This window comes from Scyliorhinus torazame, chromosome 7 (assembly GCF_047496885.1).
Source record: "Scyliorhinus torazame isolate Kashiwa2021f chromosome 7, sScyTor2.1, whole genome shotgun sequence".
Taxonomy (NCBI): domain Eukaryota; kingdom Metazoa; phylum Chordata; class Chondrichthyes; order Carcharhiniformes; family Scyliorhinidae; genus Scyliorhinus; species Scyliorhinus torazame.
The window spans coordinates 290231404-290248036 of record NC_092713.1 but is presented as its reverse complement, the minus strand read 5'-3'; the positions used below and the strand labels follow the sequence as shown (position 1 = coordinate 290248036).

Sequence of the window (16633 nt, the reverse complement as noted above, 5' to 3'; positions counted from 1 at the left end):
CCTGGATTGTAGTTTTAGGGTAAGGGAGAATGAGAGTATAGAGGTCAGGAGCACAGATTTGACGTCGCAGGAGGGGGCCAGCGTTCAGGTAGGTGGTTTGAAGTGTGTCTACTTCAATGCCAGGAGTATACGAAACAAGGTAGGGGAACTGGCAGCGTGGGTTGGTACCTGGGACTTCGATGTTGTGGCCATTTCGGAGACATGGATAGAGCAGGGACAGGAATGGATGTTGCAGGTTCCGGGGTTTAGGTGTTTTAGTAAGCTCAGAGAAGGAGGCAAAAGAGGGGGAGGTGTGGCGCTGCTAGTCAAGAGCAGTATTACGGTGGCGGAGAGGATGCTAGATGGGGACTCTTCTGCCGAGGTAGTATTGGCTGAAGTTAGAAACAGGAAAGGAGAGGTCACCCTGTTGGGAGTTTTTTATAGGCCTCCTAATAGTTCTAGGGATGTAGAGGAAAGGATGGCGAAGATGATTCTGGATATGAGCGAAAGTAACAGGGTAGTTATTATGGGAGACTTTAACTTTCCAAATATTGACTGGAAAAGATATAGTTCGAGTACAATAGATGGGTCGTTTTTTGTACAGTGTGTGCAGGAGGGTTTCCTGAAACAATATGTTGACAGGCCAACAAGAGGCGAGGCCACGTTGGATTTGGTTTTGGGTAATGAACCAGGCCAGGTGTTGGATTTGGAGGTTGGAGAGCACTTTGGGGACAGTGACCACAATTCGGTGACGTTTACGTTAATGATGGAAAGGGATAAGTATACACCGCAGGGCAAGAGTTATAGCTGGGGGAAGGGCAATTATGATGCCATTAGACGTGACTTGGGGGGGATAAGGTGGAGAAGTAGGCTGCAAGTGTTGGGCACACTGGATAAGTGGGGCTTGTTCAAGGATCAGCTACTGCGTGTTCTTGATAAGTATGTACCGGTCAGACAGGGAGGAAGGCGTCGAGCGAGGGAACCGTGGTTTACCAGGGAAGTGGAATCTCTTGTTAAGAGGAAGAAGAAGGCCTATGTGAAGATGAAGTGTGAAGTTTCGGTTGGGGCGATGGATAGTTACAAGGTAGCGAGGAAGGATCTAAAGAGAGAGCTAAGACGAGCAAGGAGGGGACATGAGAAGTATTTGGCAGGAAGGATCAAGGAAAACCCAAAAGCTTTCTATAGGTATGTCAGGAATAAGCGAATGACTAGGGAAAGAGTAGGACCAGTCAAGGACAGGGATGGGAAATTGTGTGTGGAGTCTGAAGAGATAGGCGAGATACTAAATGAATATTTTTCGTCAGTATTCACTCAGGAAAAAGATAATGTTGTGGAGGAGAATGCTGAACCCCAGGCTAATAGAATAGATGGCATTGAGGTACGTAGGGAAGAGGTGTTGGCAATTATGGACAGGCTGAAAATAGATAAGTCCCCGGGACCTGATGGGATTTATCCTAGGATTCTATGGGAGGCCAGGGAAGAGATTGCTGGACCTTTGGCTTTGATTTTTATGTCATCATTGGCTACAGGAATAGTGCCAGAGGACTGGAGGACAGCAAATGTGGTCCCTTTGTTCAAAAAGGGGAGCAGAGACAACCCCGGCAACTATAGACCGGTGAGCCTCACGTCTGTAGTGGGTAAAGTCTTGGAGGGGATTATAAGAGACAAGATTTATAATCATCTAGATAGGAATAATATGATCAGGGATAGTCAGCATGGCTTTGTGAGGGGTAGGTCATGCCTCACAAACCTTATTGAGTTCTTTGAGAAGGTGACTGAACAGGTAGACGAGGGTAGAGCAGTTGATGTGGTGTATATGGATTTCAGCAAAGCGTTTGATAAGGTTCCCCACGGTAGGCTATTGCAAAAAATACGGAGGCTGGGGATTGAGGGTGATTTAGAGATGTGGATCAGAAATTGGCTAGCTGAAAGAAGACAGAGGGTGGTGGTTGATGGGAAATGTTCAGAATGGAGTACAGTCACAAGTGGAGTACCACAAGGATCTGTTCTGGGGCCGTTGCTGTTTGTCATTTTTATCAATGACCTAGAGGAAGGCGCAGAAGGGTGGGTGAGTAAATTTGCAGACGATACTAAAGTCGGTGGTGTTGTCGATAGTGTGGAAGGATGTAGCAGGTTACAGAGGGATATAGATAAGCTGCAGAGCTGGGCTGAGAGGTGGCAAATGGAGTTTAATGTAGAGAAGTGTGAGGTGATTCACTTTGGAAGGAATAACAGGAATGCGGAATATTTGGCTAATGGTAAAGTTCTTGAAAGTGTGGCTGAGCAGAGGGATCTAGGTGTCCATGTACATAGATCCCTGAAAGTTGCCACCCAGGTTGATAGGGTTGTGAAGAAGGCCTATGGAGTGTTGGCCTTTATTGGTAGAGGGATTGAGTTCCGGAGTCGGGAGGTCATGTTGCAGCTATACAGAACTCTGGTCCGGCCGCATTTGGAGTATTGCGTACAGTTCTGGTCACCGCATTATAGGAAGGACGTGGAGGCTTTGGAGCGGGTGCAGAGGAGATTTACCAGGATGTTGCCTGGTATGGAGGGAAAATCTTATGAGGAAAGGCTGACGGACTTGAGGTTGTTTTCGTTGGAGAGAAGAAGGTTAAGAGGAGACTTAATAGAGGCATACAAAATGATCAGGGGGTTGGATAGGGTGGACAGTGAGAGCCTTCTCCCGCGGATGGATATGGCTGGCACGAGGGGACATAACTTTAAACTGAGGGGTAATAGATATAGGACAGAGGTCAGAGGTAGGTTCTTTACGCAAAGAGTAGTGAGGCCGTGGAATGCCCTACCTGCAACAGTAGTGAACTCGCCAACATTGAGGGCATTTAAAAGTTTATTGGATAAACATATGGATGATAATGGCATAGTGTAGGTTAGATGGCTTTTGTTTCGGTGCAACATCGTGGGCCGAAGGGCCTGTACTGCGCTGTATTGTTCTATGTTCTATGTTCTATTTACTGCATTGAGTAATATTGTTTAAGTAGTAATTGTAAGCTATTTTGGGGTGTGATGTTAAAAGGTTTAATATTGTGTTCCTAATAAAGTTTTGTTTTAAAATACCAAATCCCTATTTCTTTGTGCAATGACTCCTGGAGGGAAGTATTCTTTCCTCACAGTCTTACAAAATAAACTAAAATATTGGGGTTCTGGTCCAGTATCCTAGCCACTGTTGGCATTGGTCTGGGATCATAATACTTGATAATGTGCAAGGGGGGCTTTTACAGCTCACAGAGAATGTCATCATCTGTCTGAGGGTTAAACCATGAAGGGGAATGTGGCTTTCACAAGTGCAAATCAACCACCATTTTAAAGTCAGTGTCTTTCCTTGGCAAAACTCCTATTGAAGAAGTTCAATTTTACATGCCAATAAAATTAAAGATTAATATTCCACATCGCACACAACACGCAACCATGACAGTAGGTAGAGGGCAGCGTCAAGTGTGAAGCCAGGCAGGTTTCACTACACAGGCTGGTGGCAGGAGAGCTGAGGGTTTCCCAGTCTCCTGAGCCCACCAGAACCCCCACCAAGATCTTACCCTGCCCCCACATCTGCACCTGACCTAGTTCCCCATCGCTCTCTCCTCCTTCACTGGGGCCTGCCAGCCGGTCTCCAGTGTTATTCCCCACCCACCAACCTTCCTGCTTGGATCTAGTGACAATCGCCCTTGGTGACTGGGTTCAGCCACTGCTCCCATTTGCGCTGCTAGGACCAGAGAGCTGCCAGCCATTTGTTTGGCTGGGAGCTCCAGGAGGCGGGCCTTCCTCCCCTGAAGGGGGCAGAAGGCCAGGCTCGAGCCAATCACAGCCTGCTGACCATTAAATTGCTGCAAGGCGATCTGTCAGAGGAGGGTGGTATTCGCTGACCCCACCCCACAATTAACATCAACATGAAGACTGAGTGAGAATGTTTAGCCTCAAGAAACTGCACAGGAATGTGAGAGAAATGTGTTTGTAACCAATCCCCAGAAAGTGTTCTAAGTTTAACTTGAACTGAGTCTGGCACAATCAGAGCAATTTAATTTTGGTCCAGGTGGTGACAGATATGACCATCATTTGTATGGAGCCAAAAGTCTCCCCCCTTCCTATCCCTCAGTCCCAGATTCGTTGTTGTTAACACTAGCAGTATTTCTATATCTTATTCATATCAGGTTGTGGTACTTCCCACCTATAAAGTGAGACCTATACCACGTACCCATCAGCCCGAGAGCTCATGTTCCAGTTGCTGTCTTTCCCCGTGGGTTTGTTCCTGGTCAATGTTTAGCAAGTAGACAGCTGTCCACACACACCTGCCCCTTCGCGGTCAGCATGGCCTTTTTTAGAGTAAGTTTTGGCATTGCACCGGCTGGTCTGCCTCGTCCCTTGGAGCTGCCATATAATTGGGCAAAGTTTCCACATTGACAACTGCAGGACTATTGATATGCTGCCGAGGAACTCTGCAGAAGTAAATCGCGCTTAGAAAGCTATATGCATGAAGGATAAGGCATCACAGATGATTCCAGCAGAGGGAACCCTTCGCCCACCTCAGAACAAATCATTTCACACTGTAGCAGTGATATTATTAGTGGTCCTGGCTGGGCGTAGTAACAGATGAATAATGATGGCAAAGCTATCTTGTGTTACAAATATCGTTGCCTCTCCTGTCAGACCTGATCTTTGACTCTTTCAGGCTTATGTTGTGTGGGGCAGTCTGCAGAGCATCTCCAGTAGTAGTGAAGGGGTTAATATTTGTCTTGTAATTCGATCAGTGGTGCAGTTTCTATTCTGGATCTGGGTGGCGTGATCTCACGATTGAATGTCTAATTGGACTGGGGATGTTTGGCAAGAAGACCCCCCTCTCCCCCCACACAGAAGAGGGAACATCTTTCCTCATATTTTAATTCGTTTGAACATTAATGTCATCTCCTGAACCGCACTGACAAGGAAATTGCACATTTAAAACGCTGCTGTGCTGTGCTAACTGGAAAAAGAAACCGAGGTGCAAATGCAGTTGAAGGATTCAGCGTTGCAGTGATTTGTGAAGCTTGTGCACAGGTGTCTGGGTACTTTCAGCAGCTCGGAGTTGGCCCTGAATTTGGAGCAAGGATCTGTTAACGCGATTCCCCTCCATCATATCCTTCGGAATGAAGAAAGATCTCCCATTACTTCTTTCAGCCTTCCCGTCTTCCATCTACTTCAAGTGACAGGTCGGTACAGATTCAAAATGTCTAAGAGTTGACACTTCAGGCTCCTGTCTGTGTTGAATCGCCCAACGTGCAGCAGCCAGGGTTGCATCTGTAATGCGGAAATTCTAAAATAATTGGTTGAATGAATCGATCTGCAGCAAATAAGTAACAAGTGGAGTGTTGCTGCATTTTGCACACAAGACAGGCTGGAAATTGCATTTCTGTTTCTCCCAATGTACATCTTTAATGTAGAATGGGGAAAACATTGGGATATTGACAAGAACGAGAATTTGCTATTTCTTTATTTCATGCTGTACAAATGGAGAAGTATGTCTATTTCCATCTTCGGAAGGGTGATGTGATAATATACTCAACCCTCCCTTTCTTAACCAGGCTGTTAACATAATGAAGTGGAAACCCGATTTCCCATAAGTGGGGGGGGGGGGGGAGGAAAATTGAACCATCCCCTAAAGGCGCTGCCCTTGTGCAGGTCCATAGCATCTGGATCGAGGTTGCTGTTTTCAGCTGATAAAACACACATAGAACATTCTCAATAACATAATTACATTGACAAAGTTAGTTAGCTAAATGATAATGATGAAATGTAGCTCTGTCAAGTATTTTCTTTCAGTTTTTGTGGTAAAGTGTTTCACACTCAGTAATGGAAGAGATGCTGAGGCTGGGACAATGAGCATTTTTTTTCACTTTCTTTGCACATCAAGGGCCCCAAAGGTTAGATGCAGTCATTTAAACCAGAGCCAGCATGCTTAAGACAACTTTACTTGCATGGTCAGGTTATATAGGCTGCATGCTCCAAATGCCGAAGATGTGAGCACCAATCTTTAACAAATCATATATACACAGAACTGAACATCACAACGTCATGTGTCATTTACGAGGAGCAGTGTTGTTTCCCGTTTCAAAGGGAATTGAAGTTCAGTTGGTCCTAGTTGGCATAGATCACCATGGCAAGAATGCTGTATCATCAGGGTCATCCCAAGGCAGAATAAGCGGCTATATTAACTCAAATGGGTTAAAGTATAATGTCAAGACACTCAATGATTTTTGGGAAGCTATGCTCCTCTTTTGTGTTCGCTTAGATTTGACACAACATTAATCCATTATAATTTATAAAGACACCATCACCCTCTGGGTAAAAAAGTTTTTCCTCAAATCCCCCCTAAATCTCCTGCCCCTGACCTTGAACTTGTGTCCCCCTCGTAACTAACCCTTCAACTAAGCGGAACAGCTGCTCCCTATCCGCTCTGTCCATGCCCATCGTAATCTTGTACACGTTGATCAGGTCGCCCCTTAATCTTCCCTGCTCCAGCGAAAACAACCCAAGCCTACCCAACCCTCTCTTCATAACTGAAATGTTCCAACCCGGGCAACATCCTGGTGAATCACCTCTGCACCCCTCCAGTGCAATCACATCCTTCCTATAATGCGGTGACAAGAATTGCACACAATACTCCAGCTGTGGCCTCACCAAAGTTCTACACAACTCCAACATGACCTCCCTGCTTTTGTAATCTTTCCCTTGATTGACAATGGAAATGTCCCATATGCCTTTTTCACCATCCTAGTCACCTGCTCTTCTACCTTTAAAGATCCCTTTGTTCCTCGGAACTTCCCAGTGTCAGGCCATTTATTGAATACTTCCTTGTAAAATTACTCCTTCCAAAGCGCATCGCTTCACACTTATCAGGGTAAAACTCCATCAGCCACTTTTCTGCTCATTTGACCATCCCGCCTATATCTTCCTGTAACCCAAAACAATTAACCTCACTGTTAACCACCCGGCCAATCTTTGTGTCATCCTCAAACATAGTCATTAATGCAATTTATATAAATGACAAACAATAGGGGACCCAGCACAGATCCCTGTGCTACATCACTGGATACTGGCTTCAAGACACTAAAGCAGCATTCTGTCATCACCCTCAGTCTCCTACAGCTAAGCCAATTTTGAATCCACCTTATCAAGTTACCCTGTATCCCATGTGCATTTTCCTTCTTTATAAGTCTCCCATTTGGGACCTTGTCAAAGGTTTTGCTGAAAATCCATGTAAACTACACCAACTGCACTACCCTCATCTTCACACTCTCAAAAAATTCAATCAAATTTGTTAGTCATGACCTCCATCTGACAAAGCCATGCTGACTATTCCTGATCAAATCTTGCCTCTCCAAGATAGATTCTCTCCTTCAAAATTTTCTCCAATAATTTCCCTACCACTGACATGAGACTCGCTGTTCTGTAATAACTTGGCTTATCTCTACAACTTTTCTGAAATAGTGGGACCACAGTCCTCTTGCACCTCCCCCGTGGCCAGAGAGGAATTAGAAATTTGGGTCAGAGACCCGGGAGCCTGTAGATTTGTCCACTTTTAAGCCTGCCAACACCTCCAATACCTTGTCACTCCCTATGACAATTTTGCTCAAGAAACTCACAGTCTCTCTCCCTGAGTTCTACATCCTCATTCTCTTGGGCGAAGACAGATGCAAAGTATTTGTTTACACCCTACCAATGTCCTCTGTCTCCACCCATAGATTTCCCCTTGGCCGCTAATGGGCCCTACTCTTTCCCTGGTTATCCTCTTCCCATTGATATACTTATAGAATATCTTGGGATTTTCCCCACTTTTACCAGCCAGAGCTTTCTCTGGCTCCCTTTGTTCTCCTGATTTCTTTCCTAAGTTCCATCCCACACTTTCTATATTCCATTAATGCCTCCATTGATTTACTCCCCTTGTACTGGCTAAAAGCCTCTCTTTTCCTTCTCATCTTGTCCTTAATGTCTCCAGTCATCCATGATTCTCTGGGCTTGTTACTCCTTCCTTTAACCTAGAGGGAACATGTTGGGCCTGTACCCTCCCCATTTCCTTTTTGAACACCACCCACTGCTCTTCTGTAGATTCCTCCACAAGTAACTCTTTCCAGCCTACCTTGGCCAGATCCTGCCTTATTTTGTTAAAATCAGATCCAAAATCTTTCTTGCAAACTATCTGTTTCTTTGTCCATAAAAAACTTAATTTGTACCATGTTGTGGTCGCTATCACCAAAATGCTCCCCCATCAACACGTCAATAACCTGTGCGGCTTCATTCCCGAGAATTAGGCCCAGCACTGCACAGTCTCCTATTGGACACTCTGCATTTTGAACTAAAGAGTTCTCCTATATACATTTTAAGAACTCTGCTCCATCTGAACCCTTACCCAATTAATGTTGGGAAAGTTGAAATCATCTAATATAATTACCCTTTATTAGTTTTACACACCTCTGCGAATTGCACACATGTTTGTTTCTCAACTTACTGTTGACTATCTGGGGGTCTATAATAAACATCTAGCAATGTGGCTGTCCCTTTTTTAAATCCTAAACTCTACCCACAAAGCTTCATTTGATGCCCCCTCCAATATATCATCTCTCCTTGCTGCAGTAACTGACTCCTTAACTAATAATGCAGTGTTTCCTCCTATTTTACCCCCTCCTCAGTCTCGCCTGAAGATTCTGTATCCCAGGATGTTGAGCTGCCAATCCTGCACCTCCCTCAACCACGTCTCTGTGATGGCTACTATATCGCAATTCCACATGTCAATCCTCACCCTTAACGCATCCGCTTTACCTGTAATATTCTTGGCATTAAAGTATAGGCCATACAGCCTTGTCTTCCGCCCTTCAAACTTACTACCAATGTATTCCCTCTGACTTGGTTGCTTTTCTGTGTTATGCTGTGTTCCTATTCTGCTAACAGTCTGCGTCCCCTCCCTTTGCCAAATTAGTTTAACTCCTTCCAACAGCACTAGCAAACCTGCTTGCAAGAATGTTAGTCCCGCTCTGGTTCAGATGAATGAAATGAAAAGAAAATCGCTTATTGTCACAAGTAGGCTTCAAATGAAGTTACTGTGAAAAGCCCCTAGTCGCCACATTCCGGCGCCTGTTCGGGGAGGCTGGTATGGGAATTGAACCGTGCTGCTGGACTGCCTTGGTCTGCTTTCAATGCCAGCGATTTAGCCCTGTGCTAAACCAGCCCCTAATGAACCATCCCGCTTGTAGAGGTCCCAACTTCCCCAGAAACTGTCCCAGTGGCCCAGGAATCTAAAATCCTCCCTCCTGCACCAACCCTTAAGCCACACATTCATCACATTAATTTGCGCTATTCTCCTGTTTCTGTACTCACTAGCACGTGGCACTGGGAGTAATCCAGAGATTACACCCCGAGAGGTTGTGCTTTTTAGTTTACTGCCTAACTCCTTGAATTCTTGGATGCAAGACTTCATCCCCCTTTCTACTTATGTCATTGTACCAACATGTACCATGATCTCGGCCATATCACCCTCCCCCTTCAGGATGCCCTGCAGCTGTGACATTTCAGACACTAGCACCAAGGAGGCAACACGCCATCCAGGAGTCATGGTGAGGGCCACAGTAACGCCTATTTGTTCCCTGACTATAGATTTTTTTAATCCATCCTTGGGACATGGGCGTCGCAGGCTGTGCCTATTGCTCTTCCTCTCTTTCCCCTTCCTGTGCACACAGGCTGATTGTGGTGCCAGAAGCTTGGCTTTGTCCGCACTCCCTGGAGGAACCATCCTCAACAGCCTCCGAAATGCAATACCAATTTGCGAGCAGGATCCCAGGGGACTCCTGAACTACCTTCCTGTTTCTCTTGGACTGTCCGGTGGTCACCCATTCCCTTCCTTCCTCAAATCCCTTGGGTTAGGGTGTGATCACCTCTCTAAACATGCTATCCACAATGCTCTCAAATGCACGGATTCTCCACAGTGTCTCCAATCACCTTTCCAGCTCTGAAACCCGGGTTTCCAAGAGCTGCAGCTCGTCACGCTTCCTGCACACATGCTGGTCCCAGGGACTGGAAATGTTCCCAGATTCCCACATGGAGCAAGAGGAGCAAACCACAGCTTTGAACTCTCTTGCTCCGACAAAACCCTTTAAATTTAAAACTAAGACTATTATATATTTTTTAATATATCAACTAAGACCCTACCCATGCTGAAACAATGACTTAAATTCACTCTGGTTTGAAAGATTCCCACCAGGACGTACTCACCAGCCAGCTGCACTCTCGGGTAAACTCACTAATCCCCTCACACACTTTGAGGAAAGGTAGGAAATGAAAGGAGCACCTCGCTCCCTCCTCACCGAACTCCTTCAGTCACAAAACTCCAATTTTAGCACTCTAATGCAGCCCAAAGTCAGTACTGTAAGATTGCCCACTTTTACATTATCTGACTCTAGCCTCTAAAAACTGGTTTAGGCCAGTTATGTAATTAACAGGTTTCAGCTGCAAGCAAGCCTGTATGAACCCTGCTTTAAAGCTGGTCTAAAACTCACCTCCTTCCAACCCAAACAGCAACTTTTAAGTTATTTTGGAAATAAAAGAAAGACTAGACTTTAGGTAGAAATTAATCCTTAAATTCCCTCAGTCACAAACCTCCCACTTTAGCACTCGAATGCAGCAAGAAGTCAGCCCTCCGGTGCAATCTTTGGCCTTGGGAGTTTCTCTTCAACAAGGCCGCACTTCGAGTCATTTCCTGCTGGTGAGTCCGGCAGGAAAGACTCCTTGCAGATCAGGGCACCATTTTGTCTGCCTGCCCCGATCTTTCCCCCCCCCTCCCCCCTTTCAACTGCCAACACCCCCCTTCTTCCCAACGTTGGGCAGGCCCCCAGGAACATCCCCTCACGTTCACTCCACTGGGTAAGGCCCCTCATGGACCCGATCCCCGGAAGTGCCAACCTAACACCCTGGCAGCTCCACACTGGCAGTGCCCCTGCCAGCCTGGCAGTGCCACCTGGGCAACCTGGCAGTGGCAGTGTGGCAGTGCCAGGGTGCACAGGTGGCACTGCCAAGGTGCTAGGATGGCAGTGTTACGGTGCCCCGGTTCCAGAGGATACTATCCTGCCCTGTCCCCAATCACCCACGGTTGCCTGGGAGATCATCCCCAGGTTTCATTATGACTGGGCCACAATTGTGAAAACCGTTATTAAATGGCATACTGGCATGGTCTCGTAGGCTCAGAAATTAGGTCCCTGCGCCAGGAGAATTCCACAATGGCTCATTTAAACATCCTGATCTGGATCACGCCTGTTAAATTTCACGAGGCGTTTCAACCGTCGCAAATCTCGAGAGAGAGAGAGAGAGCGAGAGAGAAAGACAGAGAGAGAAAGAGGCCTCTTGCGAGATTCAATGACCTTTTCCCAAAGCCAAGTCGGGCACGACAAGGCCATTAAATTGTGTCCTCAGACTGCACCTGAAGGTCTAAAAGTTCTCCGAGCCATGATTACGTTCACATGGGCCACCAGTAAAGCTTACAAAGCTCACACATTTTTCTCCAAACGTAATGTCAGAATAAGCTATGTGTAAAATTTTCCATTTCCCTCATGAGATTTGCCCACTGTGTCTCTGAATGTGATTGCTCATTTAGTTGCAATGAGTATTGGATTTAGGGCAGTTTTGTGCATTGGATTCATCCCACTTGAGGCTGATTTGCAAATGCTCAAACATATTTAATGTAAGACTCTCACATCTATCACTCAGAGCAGAGGAGTTGTTCCATTTGTCATTTGGTCTGCATTTAAATTCAGGTCACAAAGGCACCGAGGCAATCTTTTAAAACTTTGAGCTGCCCAATCCTCTTTATAACCAATGACAACAAAAATCATTTATCTTTTCGATGGAAATCCTCACAAGATACCAAGCATTAGAATGTACGACAGCTGTCAGAATTATACTATCATTAGATAAGAGGAATGATTATTGTAATCTATTCAAGAGATTAAGATTGATTATAAGTGGAAGAGTGGACGTTTGCGAGTGAGCTACATGCAGTAACCTGAACCAAGGGAGTTCATTAGAAATTGTAAGTACGATTTCCCCCCACTGGCCCAATCACCAAAGGCTGTCATCGATACGGAAACGAGTCACATAAACCACATGGTCAATTTTTCAATTCTCAGTTTAGATTGCATTAGGAACGCCGCTGATGTTCAGTGTGAGGACGATTTGGGGAAAAAATGTGAAAAAAGAGATGCAACCCGGAGAGGTCCTGTTGTAAATTATTCAAATAACAAAACATTTGTTAAACTTTGAAACACATGGGCAGCACGGTGGCGCAAGTGGTTAGCACGGTTGCCTCACAGCGCCGAGGTCTGAGGTTCGATCCCGCTCTGGGTCGCTGTCCGTGTGGAGTTTGCACATTCTTCCCATGTTTGCATGGGTTTTACCCCCACAATCCCAAGATGTGCAGGGTAGGTGGATTGGTCGCGCTAAATTGCCCCTTAATTGGAAAAAATGAATTGGATACTCTAAATTTATTTTTAAAAACTTTGAAACACACAAGAAAGGCAACAGTAAAGAACAATGTTTACAATTAACCACAATAATTGTTACCCAGGCAGTATAATTAAATTACCCTCAATCCAAATCTATCTACTTTCCTGAACTCTGAGAATACGCTTTTCCCAAAACAACAACCCATAGGCTTTAACACTGAGCCAAATCCTACAAATAATTACCACACAAGACTTGGAACTTGCTTTTGGGAACCTTTTGTTCTAATTTAGAGTAGAACCTATGGGGTCTGGTACAGACAGACTTCTGCTGCTTTCATTTCTGCACAACACCTTAATTCTGTGAATGAGCTCTGCTTTGTAACTGGGCATGGCTGCTAGTTTCCACTTTGCTTAACAAAGTATCTGTTTCACCCTGCTACACAGCTAATCTGAATCATCTAAGTCCTCGGTGCAGCTAAATCCATTTTAGCTATTTCTTTACTTTTCATTTCATTCCAACTTCCTAACAATTGTTAGTTGATGTCACCTGGAGCATCACTGGAAGCACCTAGCCTTAGCACCGTTGCATATTCGAAGACAAATACCTCGCCAGGATTCCCATTCTGGTTTATATCCAATGAGTCCTAATTGAAAGTGGCATGGCTTTTTGGGTTGAGTGGCAGAGAGCCCCATACACGCGTGCAACTGAATAGAAGATTTTCCATGATTCATTTATTAATCAAAACATCATTTGACCTCCCGAGTCTGCTTTGCCATTCAATGAGATTATGGCTGGCCTGATTGTCGCCTTATCTCCACTTTCCTGTCTGCCCCTGTAGCCCTTGACTCCATTGACAAATCAACAATCTGTCTAACTCAGTCTTGAATATGTTCAATGAACCAGCCTTCTGGGGAAGAGTAGGGCGGCACGGTAGCACAGTGGTTAGCACTGTTGCTTCACAGTCCCAAAGTCCCTGGTTCGATTCCCAGCTTGGGTCGCTGTGTGTGTGGAGTCTGCACGTTCTCCCCGTGTCTGCATGGGTTTCCTCCGGGTGCTCCAGTTTCCTCCCACAAGTCCTGAAAGATGGGCTGTTAGATAATTTGAACATTCTGAATTCTCCCTGTGTACCCATAGTGTGGCGACCAGGGGCTTTTCACAGTAATTTCATTGCCGTGTTAATGTAAGCCAACTTGCGACAATAACGATTATTATTATTCCAAAGATTAACAACCCGCTGTGAGAACAAATTCCTCCTCTTCTGGGAACTGCCTTATTTTGAAACTGTGTCCCCCTCGTTCTAGATTCCCCCTTGTGGGGAAGCATCCACATGGATCATTTGCATCCACCCTGACAAGCCCCCCTCAGAATCGTGTTTCAATAAGATCAGCTTTCATTCTTTTAAAATCCAATGAGTGTATACCCAACCAGCTCCACCTTTCCTCTTAAGACAACCCCTTCATCCCAGGAATCAACCTTTCTGGAGCCACTCCCAATGAAAGTATATCCATCCTCATGTAAAGAGACAAAAGACATTTGCTGTACTCAAGGTTTGGCCTTTCCAATGCTCTGCACATTTGCAGCAAGACTTCCCTACTTGTGTACTCCAGCCCTATTGCAATAGAGGCCAACCTTCCAATTGCCTGCTTAATTTTTTGCTGTACCTCCATACTAACCTTTTGTGATTCATGTACGAGGACATCCAGATTCCACTGTACCACAGCATTCTGCACACCTTCTGCACACTCCATCTAAATGGTACTCTGCTGTTTTACTCTTCCTGCCAAATTGGCAATCTCACATTTTCCCACCTTTAACTCCATGGGCTAAACAGCTGACTTGTAATGCAGAACAAGGCCAGCAGTGCAGGTTCAATTTCCGTACCGGCCTCCCTGAACAGGCGCCGGAATGTGGTAACTAGGGGCTTTTGGCAGTAACTTAATTGAAGCCTACTTGTGACAATAAGCGATTATTATTATTATCATCATTTGCAAAATTTTGCACACTCATTTAACCTATCCTTCTCACTTTGCAGAGTTATTTTATGTCCTCAGTACTTGCTTTCTCATCTTGAAAAAAGCCCCTAGTCGCCACATTCCGGCGCCTGTTCGGGGAGCCTGGTACGGGAGTTGAACCCGCGCTGCTGGCCTGCCTTGGTCTGCTTTAAATGCCAGCTATTTAGCCCTGTGCTAAACCAGCCCCTAGCATCATCGGAATAAACACTGGCATAAAGCTTTGGATTGAATGGGCTATTGTTGCGCTTTAAGTTTTATGGCATGTTGTATCTCATGATGTGTCAATGGGTTCAATGAGAAAATGTATGTCATTCAAACATTAAGTCTTGACTAATTATCAACCTGTTCAAGCTTCTGTACAGCGTTACTTGTAGCTCTTTATGCACATATGGTAGCATGGTGGTTATGTTTCTGGACTAATAATCCAGCAGTCGGGGTTACGGATCTGCAAAAATGAGTTCCAGCCTCACCACAGTATCTGGGGAATTTGAGTCCAGTTAATTAAGCAAATGTGAAGTGTGAAAAGAAAATGTCTCAATCAGTAATGATGATCATTGAACTACTACATTGTTGCTGAAAAATAGACATCCTGTTAAAGCTTTCACCTTGCACTCATCAGGACAGACACAAGAATGCTAAATCTCAAAGGGAACAATAATTAATACTGCATGACATGCTGATCGGCTGTCAAGTGGACTGTGATGCTGATTGATTGGTAAATGGACCTTGTTGATAAGTAGGCTAACCTACGTGTACTAGAAGCTACATATATTGACAACGGGAGCCTGTCCTTTGAAAACAAAAATAACACAAGCACACATTGAGCCATTTTCAATTAAAGTTGAGTTCTCCCAGTGAGCCAGAGAAGACACAGCCAGAGTGAGACAGCAAAGAGTGAGTTTGGAAATTTGAATCGAGGTGGGAATTGAATCCAATCAAATCGGTAAGGCAGTTCCTTTTAAGTTTCAGGAGTTTAAATTAATTTATATTAAGCTAGTATTGGGCAGTGTAGGTTAACAAGGGCTGCCCCACCCACTCACATAACTGGTTGGCAGTTAAGTGTCAGTCACTTTAATCTACTTTGATCTGAAAGCAGGTGGGGGAGGGGAATCAATTCAGGACAGTTTAAAAAGAGCCACTTGTAAACTCACTCCCAGTGAGTTCTCCCAGTGAGCCAGAGAAGACACAGCCAAAGTGAGACAGCAAAGAGTGAGTTTGGGAATTTGAATCTCGGTGGGAATTCAAAGCTGGGTGGGGAGAAGGTGCTTTTTATCCCGGGTAAGTGACTGGTAAGTAGTTTTTCTTTTCATTGTCTAATTTATTTATTTTTTTCTTTCGTTTTTTGGAATTGTAGTTGTATAGGTTTACCTAAGGTTTAAGACATGGCAGGAGATCTCAGACCCGTGTCATGCTCCTCGTGTGCGATGTGGGAGCTCAGGGACACGTCCACTGTCCCTGGCTCCTTCACGTGCAAGAAGTGTGTCCAGTTGCAGCTCCTGTTGGACCGTTTGATGGCTCTGGAGCTGCGGATGGACTCGCATTGGAGCATCCGCGATGCTGAGGACGTCGTGGATAGCACCTTTAGCGAGTTGGTAACACAGCAGGTGAAAGTTACTGAGGGAGATGGAAAATGGGTGACCAAAAGACAGAGCAAGAGTAGGAAGGCAGTGCAGGTGTCCTCTGCGGTCATCTCCCTGCCAAATATATTTACTGCTTTGGATACTGTTGAGGGAGATGGCTCACCAGGGGAAGGCAGCAGCAGCCAGGTTCATGGCACCATGGCTGGCTCTGCTGCGCAGCTGGGCAGGAAGAAGAATGGCAGGGCTATAGTAATAGGGGACTCAAACGTAAGGGGAATAGACAGGCGGTTCTGCGGACGCAATCGAGACTCCAGGATGGTATGTTGCCTCCCTGGTGCAAGGGTCAAGGATGTCTCGGAGCGGCTGCAGGACATTCTGGGGGGGGGAAGCGTGAACAGCCAGCTGTCGTGGTGCACATAGGCACCAATGATATAGGGACGAGGTCCTACAAGCCGAATTCAGGGAGTTAGGAGTTAAACAAAAAGGTAGGACCTCGAAGGCAGTAATCACAGGATTGCTACCAGTGCCACGAGCTAGTCAGAGTAGGAATGTCAGGATAGATAGAATGAATGCATGGCTCGAGAGATG

The 16633-nt window shown here is 45.4% G+C and overlaps 1 protein-coding gene across 1 annotated transcript in view; it reads left to right on the top strand.

The window, feature by feature from the left end:
* Nucleotides 1–4635: 4635 nt before the first annotated feature.
* The window catches only part of LOC140427090 (E3 ubiquitin-protein ligase SH3RF1-like), a 127977-nt gene continuing 115979 nt past the window's right edge, over nucleotides 4636–16633 (top strand). Inside the window, exon 1 of the mRNA XM_072512597.1 lies at nucleotides 4636–5177. The gene's annotated coding sequence lies outside the window, so the exon portion shown is untranslated. The remainder of the gene's footprint in view (nucleotides 5178–16633) is intronic.